Source organism: Hipposideros armiger, unplaced genomic scaffold (assembly GCF_001890085.2).
Source record: "Hipposideros armiger isolate ML-2016 unplaced genomic scaffold, ASM189008v1 scaffold_419, whole genome shotgun sequence".
NCBI lineage: Eukaryota > Metazoa > Chordata > Mammalia > Chiroptera > Hipposideridae > Hipposideros > Hipposideros armiger.
Window position 1 is genome coordinate 839,894 of NW_017731769.1, and position 12,635 is coordinate 852,528.

A 12,635-nucleotide genomic window follows, 5' to 3' on the forward strand; every position below is an offset into this window, starting at 1 on the left:
TCCTCACCCAATCCCTCCTCCCCTCCCTCCTTCCTCCCTCCCTCCGCGCTCAGAGCTGCGGCTGGAGCTGAGCGCGCCGCGTCGCCCGCTGCCGCCGGTGCGGAGCGTGGGGAGCATTCGGCCGCAACCCTCGCCCGCTGCAGAGGGTCGCGCCCGCGCCACCGGCCAGGCTGCCCTGTGCCGGGGCCTTTCCGTCCTTGGAGCGGATCGTTGCCCGCCGGGCGCCCGCCCGCAGTGACAGCGCCCGCCGGAGCCGAGGCCGCGATAGCGGCCGTGCCCATGACCGGGTAAGTGGTGCCCCGGGGCGCGCGGGCGCTGCCGGGGTGGGCGCGGGCGGGGCGAGAGGCCCGGCAGGTGGCAAGGCTGTCAGGCGGGGGAACGCGGGTCCCCGCCTGCGGCACCTGCACCCCGCGCCGGGCCTGCGTGTCCTTGCGGCGCCGCGGCCGCGCGTCACCCCGGGGCCCAAACCGGCGGGCAGCGCCCCGCACCCAGCACCCTGTGCCCCGCATCCCACGCGCACGCGCATCTGCGTCTAGGGGAAAATGCCTCCGGGGGCTGCGGGCGGGGTCCCGGGAGGGCACAGCCGGGGCGCGGGGCCTGGGCCAAGCTGGCCGGCGCACGCACCTCCAGAGCCTCTCTGTACCCTCTCTCCCGTGTCCTCACGCTGTCATTCTCCCCAACACACGGTCTGAGAAACCCTCACACGTTCCCACACTGTCCCCGCACGCCCACACAGACGCCCAGCCGACCCTGCCGCTAGCATGGGCAGTGCCAATAGCAAGCCATCCCTGCCACACTTGGGTAACTCCTTCTCCATCCCTCCATGCACAGCTGTCCTCCCCCTCCTCACCTGTGTGACCTTGGCCAGAAGGCTTTTCCTGTCAGGACCTCAGTTTTCTCCAGGGTTTAGGATTCTGGAATTTGATGCGCTGGGGCGGCATCTCCCAGAGGAGGGAGCCCTGGATCTCCCCCTTGGACAGCCATCCAATTCTCTCTCTAGGACCTGGTCTCTTTCTTAATGCTGGTCTTGCGGGGCTTAGCGGCCAGGCCAGCTGAGAGTCGGTGGCAGGCAAGGTGGGGGCCTGGAGGGGACATTGGCGCGCCCTGGATGAGGGCCAGGTGAGGGGGTTGAGAGAGAGTGGGGAAAAGCTTCCTCAAGGGTCAGGACAGGGCCAGCATCCCTCAACTAGTCACTTGACACTCCTGGGGCGGGGGGGAGTGGGGCCACTTGATTTTTCAAAGATGAAGCCATGGGGACTCAATCAAAAGTGGGTCCCTGACAACTGCAGGGTTGATTCCAGCCTGACCCAGGCCATCCCAGTCTCCCCTGGTTCCTTGCAAGGACTTGGGTGCCAGCCTGGCAGGCATCCCACTCGTTTGCCCACTAGCTCCGTGCCCTCACCCCTGCTGTGTCCTCACCAACTGGTTTGTGAGCATCTTAGGGCAGGGACTGGGTCCTAATCTGTGCCAGCAGCTCAAGTGCCCACCACAGGCGTGGCTCAGAGTGAGCACAGGTTTCCATGTGGCACATTCATGACCTTGACTTCACTGAATCTGCAGAATCACCCCATGAGGGAGGCAAGGCCCGGGTTTTTCCCCCATTTTGCAGATGAGAAAATTGAGGTCCCGAGAGGGGATGGGACTTGGCCCTGCATTGACAGGATGGGTGGATGGCTGGGGCCATTCCCATGGGCCTGGCAGGGAGAATGTCTCCCAGGTCCAGGCACGGCTCTAGGCTGGTTCCTAGACCCTTCAGCTGAGTCTCACCATCAATGCCAAGTGCGGGCCGCTGTTTTCATCTCCCCCTTTCACAGCTGGGGAAACCAAGGCCACAGGGCTCATGAGAGAGGAGACGGGATGCAGACCTGGGCAGGGGGAACCCCAGCCTGAGCTAGCCCGCAGGGGGGAGGGCTGGGGCCTGCCTGGGTCCCTGCCATGCCTCAGCTGGAACCTGGCAGAGGGTCCGAGGGTGTTGGAAGAGGCTGGGCAGTTGCGGTCCCAGGCTATTGATTGTCCCTGATGCTAGCCTCGAGGAGAAAGAGGGCCAAGGACACAGCTAGTCTTGATCAGATCAACCTGGTTCATGCCCAGCACTGCCAGGTGGTTTGAGCAAAGGGGCAGGCGGCTCTGGCACAGACATGTGGGGGGGTGACGCAGGCAGATGGCACTAGGGTGGCGTGGGAGGGGGCTTTGTGTGGAGCCAGAAGGAGAGCCAGTCTTATGGGGAAGGAAGCCCCAAGCTATGAGCGCTGGGGCTGGGGAGAGAGCTATAACCATAGGTGCAGAGGTGCTGCAACAGGCCCCTGAGGGCCAAAGAAGGCTTGGGGGAGCTCCTGGGTTTGCTGCCACCTCTGGGACTGCCACCTCTGGGACTGATGGTTTTGTGACCTTGGCCAAGTCCCTTCCCTGCTCCAGGCCTGGAGAAGGTGGGGGGTGGGCATCCGTGGACTCCGCTGACATTTCAGGATTCCCAGCTGGAGCTTTGGAGGTTGAATCATTTGCGAGCAAGCGGGGAGAGGCCCAGGCAGTGAGTCAGTGAGCTCTCTCCATCCCAGAACATCTTCTCCCAGATCAGGAAGGCTGCCGAAGGGTTCTGGGGTCAGCTTAAGCCCCTCCCCCACGCCTCTCTTGCCTTCCTGGTGGACAAGATGAGAGTGCTCTGGGCCCCTGGGGGCTTTGAGAGCTGACCTTCAGCTGGGACTCTTGAAGCCAGCGAAGCCAGCTTCCTCCCACCTTACAAAGTGAGTTGTCAGCACATTTGTGGGCTATGCCCATTGCACTCCCTTCCGATTTTAAACTGAGGGTGTGTGTATTTAACTGATGGCTGCTGTCTCTATCAGAGGTTATTAGCACATCAAATAATGTCGGTAATGACAGTGATAATAATAATGGCAGTCATCTTGTGCCAGACATGGTTCTCAGTGCTTCACAGACATCCCTTCACTTCACTGACACAACAACCAAATGTAGCAAGGGCTGTTACCATCCCCGTTTTCCATATGAGGAGACTGAGGCCCAGAGAGGTTAGGCAACTTGCCCAAGGTCACACAGCCAGTGGATGGTAAAACCAGGATTGGAAGGCAGGCCATCAGGCTACTGAGTCTGGTCTGTGCATGTAGCCACTAGCTCCACAGTCTCTAGAAGTCTGTGCTGAACTCAGCAGAATGGAGTGTTGCACATGTGATCCGATTGTCGAGGACACTTCCAGGCCTGAGAAGACCCTGAAGTTCAGAAGCTGAGCAACCTGTGCCCTCTATCTATCCACTGAGAAAAATGGACAAACCATGGATTTATATCAATCTGAAGCAAGTTGGGGAACAATTTGCAGTTCAGTAAGTCTTCTGCATGGCCCCTCCAGTGCACCTCTACGAAGGGGCAGTCTCAGTGTGTGTAAATGGGACCTGGGCTGTGGCACCAAAGGCAGACGCTTAAATCTAACTGAGGGCTCGCTGCTCCGGAGCCTCACCAGTGCCATCTCTGAGATGGGCCCAGGTGCTGGGCTCTGGCTGTGACTTTGCTGGGCATGGCAGGCAGAGACTTGGAATGTGCAGATGTCTTTACCTTGCCCCCTGTCATTTCCCAGAAGGCCACTTCTTTAGCTGGGGCCCCAATTCCTCACTGTTCCTCTCTTCCTAGCCCTGGCTGAGCTGGCAGAAGCCAGGCCGAGTGGCGCCCGGCTGGAAAGCCCTCCCCTGCCTGTGCACCTTCTGTTGGGTGGGAGGTGCTGGAAGTGGGCCTGGGAGTGCCGCCTGGAGAGCAGGATCTGAGCCCACACGTCACCAGAACGGAGGGAAAGAGGCTCTCAGATGCAGGAGCGAAGGCCAGGCATCTTGGACTGCCCAAGGTTGGGAAGGGGATGAGGCCAAGGTCACATGGCTGAGTAGATGACAGAACCCAAACCAGAGCCATAGGATGAAGTGGGAGGAAAGGACTGGGGATTTGTCCTGCGTCCCACCTCGAGAGCTGGCAGGGGACTCGGGGCACATGAGGTTTCTAGAGATTTGGGTCCAAATCAGAGTTACGCAAAGGGGATGCTATGGTCAGTGTCTTTAGGGAGTGCTTTATTTAAAGGGGTTCTGAGCCTGATTCTGTGTTCTGTACTTGGGTCCCTTAGTAAAAGGGAACCTTTTTATTCAAATGGGAAGTTCTTTCCTACAGCCACAGTTCCGAGGCACTTTCTAGAGCTTCACAGTCGGATGCAGTAGCCAGTGACCACAAGTGGTAATTGAAGTAAAGTTTAGAATTCAGTTCCTCAGTCAAACTAGCCACATTTCAAGATGGCTACTGTATCAGACAGTGCAGCTAGAGAACATTTCCATCACAGCCAATGCAGACCCAAGTCCTCACACAGACCCTGAGGCCACTCTCATGCCTACTCCCCCATGGCCCCTTGAAAGGGAGTGGGTCAAGCAGGTGTGGATGCCTCAGGGCAGCTGGCCTGCCCCCTGGAGTATCTGGGGGCCTTTGCCGTACTTGCCAAGGCTGGCCCAAGTGCCTCCACACACATGGGGGAAGGAGGACAGGGCAGCCCACCACGAGGTGGGGATGCCTGGCCTGGTCCAGCAGCACACTGATTCCAATGACCTGGCGCTCCAGCTTGGGGCAAACCCGGATCTGGCCTGTTCCACTCTGATGAGGCCTCTGCCTTGTGCTCAGGCTGTCTCACAGAGGCATGCTGGTGGCAACTGGGCGGCTCTGGATTTTTAAAAAATAACATTTCTTTCTTTCCATTTAAAAATAATGCTGCTAACATGTATGCTCTTTATAAAAAATTCATGAAACACAGAGAAGTAGAAGACATAGGAAGCCCCCTATTCTATTATCCAAATGCAAGCCAGTGCTTCCATTTTATTGGACTCGTTTCCACTCTGTTTTCTTTGCATGGACTATTTATTTTCACATTACTGTAATTATACCATGGGCATAATTGTGTAATCTATTTTTTACTTCACATAAGCATTTTCTTTATTAATATAATCCTTTCCTAAATGAATTTTTTTTCAAAATGGATATAGTTTAAATTTTTTAAGATTATGAAAGCAGTAAGTGCTTATTGCAAAAATAAAGGAAGAACTTGAATGATGCAAAGAAGGAACTACAAATGCTCATTCACTCATTCAACAGCTATTTATCAAGCACCCAGGATGTATCAGGGCAGTCCTCAGGGCTGTAATTACAATTTTTAATGGATGAATAATATTCTCTCAAGAGAGTGTAATTCGCTTAATTATTTGGCTATTTGTGGAAATCCATGCAGTCGGATTCGTTTCGCTCTCATACATGGGGCTCTGCTGAGCACCTTGGTGGGTTAATGCACGTCCTATCCCAAGGAGAGTGCACAGACAGAAGTTCTGCCAAATTGTTCTCCAGAAGGGCTTTGCAGCGTGTCCCAAGGCCTGGCCCACCACAACTTTGCCAGTGTATCACAATCAAACAACATGTTATAAATATCTTGGTCCAAAATATCTGCTTTAGTTTCTGTTTCTTTAAGTGCGCGTAAAAGTGAACATTTCCCCACATGTTTATTAATTGTATGTCTTTTTTTTTTAGTGATTTGTCTGTTCCCCACCCTTATTTATTGAGGTCTTCGTGTTTCTCTTGTGGGTTTGAATAAACTTTATACATGAAAGGCAGTGACAATTTTGCATGCTTGTTGCAAGTAATTTTTGAAACTTCTTTTTTCTGTGCCTTTTTATTTTTTCATGCAATAGGTAAAACACTTTCTGTCTCACAATTTTTTGTGATTTCTTCCATCACTTCTAAATTACAAAATCTCTTACAGAAATCTGGGAACTATTCATGTGTGACTGCATGTGTGTGTGTGTGTGTGTGTGTGCGCGCGTGCGTGCGCGTGCGTGTGTGTGTTTGTATTTTTAACATGTTTTTAACTCTTTAATCCTGGGGCCGGTAAACTTTTTCTGCAAAGGATCAGATAGTAAATATTTTCCACTTTGCGTGCCACACAATCTCTGTCCCGACTACTCAACATTGCATGGAAGCACAAATGCAGACAGGACGGAAAAGAATGGGTGTGGCTGTGTGCCAATAAAACTTTATTCACAAGAACCTTTGGCTGCCAGATTTGGCCCTCGGGCCATTTTCAGCAAACCCTGTTTAATCCAAAAGAAATTTGTCTTAAGGAAAAGTATGAGGTGAGGATCAAAGGTACATCGTTTCCCCTAGTTACTTTGTCCCCATTCCTTCTATCAGATCATTTGTCCCTTGGCTAGTGTGTGATGACTCCTTCAGCACAGTTTCTGATGTGTACTGGGGCGGGCCTATTTCTGGGCTGTCCCCATTCCATGGGCCCGTCTGTGGGCTCTAACACTGGTAATGTGTGTTTATTTCTCAAATCTTATGTCTTTTAATACCTGACCTGCAGGTCCCAGCTCAGTAATCTTAAAGCAAAACAAAACTCCTTTGCCCTTTGTCCGTTGAACTTTAGAACCATTTGGCAAGTCCCCTTCCTCTCTCCCCCTAAATCAAGCATCGGACCACACAGCCTCTGGACCTCTTTAGAGTTCGGAGCAGTGGGTGCTTCCTTACGGACTCTGTGGCGTCTGTCTCTCCACAGACACTGCGGGCTTTTCTTCCGTAGATACGCAGGGAGGCGGGAGTGGGCAGGAGATCGTGATCAGAAGCAAAGGCCCACAGATGAGGGTGGCCAGACGGCCCAGGATCACCAGACCCTCCTGAATAAGAAACAGGAAAACAAAGCTGGCAACCGAGGAAAGGACAGGGAGACGCAGAGTCACTGTTGGCCGGCTCCATTCTGGCTGCTGGGGACGCAGAAGACGGGGCTTTGCTCTTTCCGCTTCCCTTTGGAAGGCATGTCTCTCTCTGGCTTGGCCTGAAGGAAGGCACATTCAAAAGAGCCACCGCGGTCACCTTTCTTCGCCTGGCCTGGGAACATCAGCAGTCCCTGGACTTTCCCAACACTGGGCACCCTGCACGCCCATGTTTTGACGCAAACCCTGAACCGGGGTGGAGGCCCGTAGGGCAGCGAGCTCTCTGCTGAGCCACCGTCCACCTGATCGCTTGCACAGGCCAGGATGGTGGCGTGGGCAGCAACCTCGCAGGGAGGGCCCATCTCCACAGTGGACCAGCCTGGCTGAAAGTGCTCGGTGCCCCTGTGCCCAGTGTGGGGAACGGTGCCTGCTTCTGGGGCTGCATCTGGGCCTCTACCTGCCACAGCAGACCCCGGGAACCTTCGCTGACACCCCTCACCACCACTACCACCACCACAGACCTCAGCTCTGTTCTTCCTGGAAGAACCTGGGGTGAAAGGTCCTGCCTGGGTTTGGAGCCACGGGCCTGGGAGGGATGCACGGGGCCCAGGGCCTGGTGGTCTGGGCTCCTCGGGCTGCTGGAGTCCCTGAGTGGAAGTGGGTGGCCCCTGCAGTCAGACGGAGGCTCCCACCTGATGTGTCCCAGTGCCTGCAGTAGGACAGGAGGAAGGGGCGCAGGCACAAGCCCATCCTGGGCGCCCCTCTCCCCACCTGCTCTCTACCATGGCTTGATGGCCCTGGTGTCTCCCAGAGAAGCCTGTGTGGTGGCGGGAGGCAGCCCTCTCATGAAAGGTGGTGCCAGGCCCCCCAGTCTCCCCCATCAGGCTCGCCTCCAGGGGAGGAGCACAGGGGTGAGCTTGCGGGGGGAGAATTCCCTGGCTGTACCAACCCAGTCAGCCCCGCTCCCCCCATCTTCTCCCCCACCATCCACCACCCCCTTCCTGGCACCTGGCCTCAGTGGCATCTGGCCATGGACAGAGGGGTCAGGGACTTCGGTGGGGTACACGCTGAGGGGTGAACTCAGACCCCATGTTGTTGTCATTGAGGTGTCCTGACATGAGAGGAGCCTTCCTGCCTCTGCACGCCCCCCCCACTCCCTCTTGGGACCCCAGGGCCTGCGGGAGCTTTGTGGTGTGCCCTCTCAGGGGCTTTGCTGGAGACGCTTCTGGGATTTTGTGCTGGAGTTCTCTGTCAGAACTAGCCTTTCAGGCCGCAGCAGGGCCCTGTCTATGTGATTCAGATGGCAGCCAGGGCCTTGCTGACTTTCAGGTCCTGACGTTGCTGCCTGTTGGGGTTAGTAAGGATGCTGGAGTGGGGGCTAGAAGCCTTGCAGATGCCCTTCCCTGGGCCACAACTTCCAGGGTATCTTCTGGGATGGCACTGTTGGCCACTCTCTCCTCTGTCAGTGCATTTGGCAGTAGGTGTCCCTCCGTTGTTGGCCAGGAAAGGTGGCATGAATGCTTTGGTGTGCTAGTTCTTTTTGTCTGGGTCACAGAAGGCCAGCTAGACTCAACTCCCATCTTTAGCCTGCGTGCATCTTCTCTGCTCCTACCAGCATCCTTGCCCAAGGCCAAGGTCTTTTCTAAGTGCTCAGAGGGGCTTGTGCCCAGGGTCCCTGTATGGTGACAGTCCTCATCAGCTCTTTCTCCATGTTGAGTTGGCTCTAACCTCCAGCCAAGCTAGGTTCTCCAAGGTCCAAGGAGGCCTACCTTGCCCACAATCAGAGACCCCTGGGTCGAGCCCAGGTTAGCCCGCCATACATCTCCATTTGGGGCCTTCCAGACTCTTTTATTGGCCACAGAGAAGTGGGTCTCCCCTGACAGTCCTCTTGGCCCCTGAGCTTGACTCAGTGTGTCCCCTTAAGCCTGTCTTCCCAAAGGCTTCAGCCTGTTTCCAGAAACCAGATCCTTTCCCCACCAAGACCCACCATGGGGCCCCCATGGAGTCTGTCCCCAGGAGGACACATGTGTGCCCTGGCAGTCTCCTTATCTAGTCGCCCCTGGTGCTGCAGTGTCCTGGGGCCGCCAGCTGTCGCTTCCTAAATTACCTTTTTAGGCCTTGGCTGCTTCTGGTGGCTTGGAGCGGGCTTTGGGGATCAGAAGCTGGCAGGGCAGGCAGCCTGGTACCATGGACAGAGCTGGGGAGACTTGGGGGGAGGATTGGGACTGGGTACCCTTATTCTGTCCATGTGTTCTCTGGCTATGAAGACCTGAAGTGCGGGACCCACTATCTCCCAGGCCCCAGATGTGATGTGTGTTCTCTGCCCTTTGCAGGCTGGAGGCATTCCCCAGAGGCCAGCCATGGCATTTCTGAGTCTCTCCTACCCCGCCACTCCAGAAACCACAGGCCAGGCCACGCTCTGCTGGGCAGGCCTGGGACCTCACTGCCCGCCAACTGCTCACAGACTAAAGCAGGAGGGGCGTGGGCCAGAGTAGGCCAGACTGTGAGTGTGGGAAGGGGGCAGCTGGCTCCAGCTCCCTGCTGCAATGCAGTGCTCTCGGCCACAGCTGCTGTAATTGGATAATTAGTGTCATTATGCTTCCTGCCCATCGCTTCTCGCTCTCCTGCTCTCTCCAGCTCTCTCCAGCTCTCCTTTTCTAGCTCTCTTGCCTTCGCTGGCAGGAAACAAATGACTGCTCCACCCCAGGGTAGAGTCATGAGCCCCTTAATGACACTTCAAGGCTCTAGCCAGAAAGGGGCTTCCAACTTCCCTCTGGGATCCAGGGGCACCAGCTGCTGTGAGGGCCACCATGTGAGAGTGTGGGCTTCCAGAAGCATCCTGGGGAGCCAGTTGTCCTCGAAGTGCCCACAGCTCTGCAGGAGGGATTCAGGGCCAGGCCAGCTTGAGGATGGCCCCAGCAACAGGGAAGCATGCGAGAGGCATATGGGGTCAGCCCCTGGCCAAGCGGAATGTTCTGGCCTCACTGGTGGAGCCTGGTCCTGACCTATGAATTCTGGGGTCCAGATGGGCTCAGAGAGAGCTCAGGGTTTCAGGGAAGGCTGAGGGTGGGCGGGCACAGCAGCCAGACTGACTCGATAAGCATTCCCATCTCTCATGTTCCTGGAGAAGAAATCTTCCAGGGAAGTGGGCCCCCTGGGGACAGTCCTAGGTATATGTGTGTGGTGGCACCCCTGTCCCAGGAGCTCACACCAACTCCAGCAGAAGGAACCGGGACCCATTTCCCAGATTCAAAAGTGGAGATCCAGAGAGGTTGAGTAACTTATGCCGCCTCACACATCCAGGCCTGACTCCAGTGCCTGCACCCCCAAGCCCTGAAGTTTACAGGGACAGATTTCCTGTCTCGTCACTTTGTTGAACTCTTAATTGGTTTTAATCATGTGTTTGTTGCTTTTCTGGGGTTTTCTGGGCCGTCACTTGGCAGAAGAACAATGTCAAAATCTCTGGAGCCGGACCACCTGAGTTCACATTGGCCTCTGCTCCTTGCTGGCTGTATGACCTTGAGTGAGCTTTTTTTTTTTTCTTCATGTATGCAAAGTACAGTTGTTAAAAACAAAGCAACAAAAACAGAAAAGAGCCCATGGCCTCTTGAGTGAGCTGTTTAACCTCTCTGTGCCTCAGCAGCTTCAGCTGTAAAGTGGGGGTAATCAGTCTTCCGCTTTAAAGGCTAACAGCGCTGCGGGAATGTGTCATTCCACCAAAGCGTGGAGAAGAGTGCTCCACACAGCCCAGGTGCTTGGCAGTGCCTATGAGCAGATTGCCGTTCTGTCTCTCTCTCTTCAGTACTCTCATGGCTCTGTCTCCTCCTGCTTTGGCTAGAACTTCTAGGGCAATGTCAAATGGCACAGGTGAGAGCTCTGGATAATCACATGTCCCAGGGAGTCCACGCAAGTATGAGGGTTTGGTAGGTCATGGAGACTTCGGGGAGGCCTCCTGGCTCTCCTAGAGCCAGGGCTGGCTTTGGGTGCTGAGTGAAGGCAGGCATGGTACCTGGTGTCAGAGGCTGGCTTCCTCCCCACACACCTGAATTGCCTAGAAGACGGGCTTGACCCCTTTAATGGAGACCCAGCTTAATGGAGGCATAGACAAGAGAGAAATTTATTTCTTTCACACATAAAAGTCTATGTAGGCAACCTAGTGCTGGTATGACCACTAGGGCCCCGGGCTGGTTTGATGGCATTGTTATCCCCAACATGCAGTGTGCCAGGTAGAGTAAGATAGCTGCTTCTGCTCCTATCTTTACATCAGCATTCCAGCTGGCAGGCGAGATCACATTCCTTCCCTTTAAGGACACAACCCTGAAGTTGTCCTTATCCCTCTTTTTTCCCATATGCTGAGAACCCCTAGTGCTGTCCATGAGTAAGGTGTGTCCTGTCCTTTTGCTCAAATCTCATTGGCCAGGACATAGGCACATGATCATAGGTAGTTACACACCAGAGTAAGGGGAATATAGTCATTAGCTGGATGACAAGACACCTAGCTAAACATTAAAATACAACATAGGAAGAAGGAAATAGAAATTGGGTAATGTCTAGCAAGTCTCTGCCACAACCTCCTAAGGCAGCGGTTCTCAACCTTGCACAGGGGTCGCCTAAGACCATCGGAAAACACATATTTTCGATGGTCTTAGGAACCGAGACACCGCTCCTCTATCCGTCTCCAGGTCCACGTGCAGAAACGCCCACATACGAGTACCCGGCGACCCCTGTGAAAGGGTCGTTCGACCCCCAAAGGGGTCGCGACCCACAGGTTGAGAACCGCTGTCCTAACGGTTTGTTAGAGTCTCCTAAAGCCATATTGTATTAGTGGAACCTTCAATCTGGAGGCTAGGCCTACACCAATTGTTCCAGCCATCCCTTCTGGTGCCTTCTGAGGACATGGTGGGGTCAGCGCCTCTGAGGGAATGCATACCAGCAGCAATGAGAGAGAGAGAGAGAGAGAGAGAGAGAGAGAGAGGTTAGGGAAGGCCACACTTCTACCAGCGAGGAGGGACGAGTGCTGGCAATGGCCACCAGCAAGCCCCGCCTCTCAGCTCATCAGCTTCTCTGCCACCTAATAGGCAACCAGCCAGCTGAGGCATGATGTGGGTGGTGTCAAAGTTCACTGAGACTGAAGGGTGGGGTAAGACACATATGGAATGGTCTGCTTAGGTTTCCATTTTGGGTAGGGGATGCTCCTGAAAGTTAAAATCCACATGGGCAGAATCATCAGTTGCTCGGCGGTTGAGGCAGTGGGACTCCTGCCATCACTGTGCAGCCCAGGGCATCATGGGAGGTTACTTCTGGACTGGTGGGGACAGTTTGGTTTTTGAATTGCAGTAAAATACACATAGCATAGAATTTACCATCTAAACCATTTTAAGTATACAGTTCAGCAGCATTAAGTGCATTCACACTATTGTGCAACCATTACCACCATCCAGCTTCAGAACTTTCCATCATCCGAAACTGAAACTCTGTCCCCATTAAACACTAACTTCCCATCTCCCTCTCCCAGCCCCAGGCAAATAGCCTTCTACTTTCTGTTCCCATGAATTTGCACACTCTAAGGATCTCATACAAGTGGTATTATACACTATTTACCCTTTCGTGACTGGCTTCTTTCACTTAACATAATGTCCTTAAAGTTCATCCATGTTGTAGTGTGTGTCAGAATTTCCTTCCTTTTTAAGGCTGAGTAATATTCCACTGTATGGATAGACCACATTTTGTTCATCCATTCCTCTGTTGATGGACACTTGGGTTGCTTCCACCTTTTACCTTTTGTGAATACTGCTGCTATGAACATGAGTGCAGAAATCTCTCGGAGATACTGCTTCCATTCTTTGGGGTAGATACACATATGTATACTAGGATTGCTGGACCCTATGATAATTATATGTTTAATTT

General features: G+C 54.2%; 1 protein-coding gene across 7 annotated transcripts in view; it reads left to right on the forward strand.

The window, feature by feature from the left end:
• The first annotated feature begins 42 nt into the window (after positions 1-42).
• Positions 43-12,635, forward strand: part of ATP2B3 (ATPase plasma membrane Ca2+ transporting 3) — a 70,412-nt gene continuing 57,819 nt past the window's right edge. For all 7 annotated transcript variants that reach the window (XM_019664298.1, XM_019664294.1, XM_019664296.1 and 4 more), the window contains exon 1: positions 43-287. The gene's annotated coding sequence lies outside the window, so the exon portion shown is untranslated. The remainder of the gene's footprint in view (positions 288-12,635) is intronic.